The sequence below is a fragment of the Meleagris gallopavo genome, chromosome 10 (assembly GCF_000146605.3).
Source record: "Meleagris gallopavo isolate NT-WF06-2002-E0010 breed Aviagen turkey brand Nicholas breeding stock chromosome 10, Turkey_5.1, whole genome shotgun sequence".
In the NCBI taxonomy this organism is placed as follows: Eukaryota; Metazoa; Chordata; class Aves; order Galliformes; family Phasianidae; genus Meleagris; species Meleagris gallopavo.
This window is the reverse complement of record NC_015020.2, coordinates 26343643-26344382: the sequence shown is the minus strand read 5'-3', so window position 1 is coordinate 26344382 and position 740 is coordinate 26343643.

The window sequence follows — 740 nt, the reverse complement described above, 5'->3', positions numbered from 1 at the left end:
CCCAACCCCCGCTCCTCCTCCCGCATCGCCCCGCGAGCGGCTCAGCCTTTTGTCTGCTTGTTGTTGGACGGGGAAGTCCTCCCCCCGCTCCCCGTGGGGGAACGACGCGCTTTGCCCCACCCCCGCGTGTGTCCCACGACCCCTGTCCCCCCCCACGCGCGGTTCCACGGGGGTGGGAACGCGATGCGGGGACGGTGGCATTGTGCTCTACGTCCTCGTATTTAGTGGCGGGGGTGGGGGAGGTGCCTTTTGTGTCCGCTTGCGGAGGGGGTGCCGCTCCGTTGTCCCCCATCCTTCCTCCGGTCGCTGTCTCCGCCGTGTCCCTGCGCCAGGGGGACCGAAACGCGGCGTTTGGCACAAAACAATCCGCTCCTGGCTGTTACCGATGCGCGTTCCCATTCCGGTGACATGACGCTGGGATTTGTTTGGCAAATGTGGGATGTAAATCCATCCCGGATGGTGGTGGGGGGGGAGGGTTGTGGTGGGCCGCGCTGCTTTGAAGAGCCCCTCTCTTCCTTTTGGGGGGAAAAAAGAAAGGAAAAACAATCCCATTGGGTGCAGTTTACATTCAAAAGAGCATTATCGAAACATTTTCCAGTTGAGACACGAAAATAGAAAGCAGCGGAAGAATTCTGCTCCCACCTCTGAGAAGACGTGGGGAGAATTCACGGAGCACAAAAGGGTTTTCTCCGAGGATATAATTATACCCTTTTGTTGTGTTTTTTTGTTTGGTGTTTTTT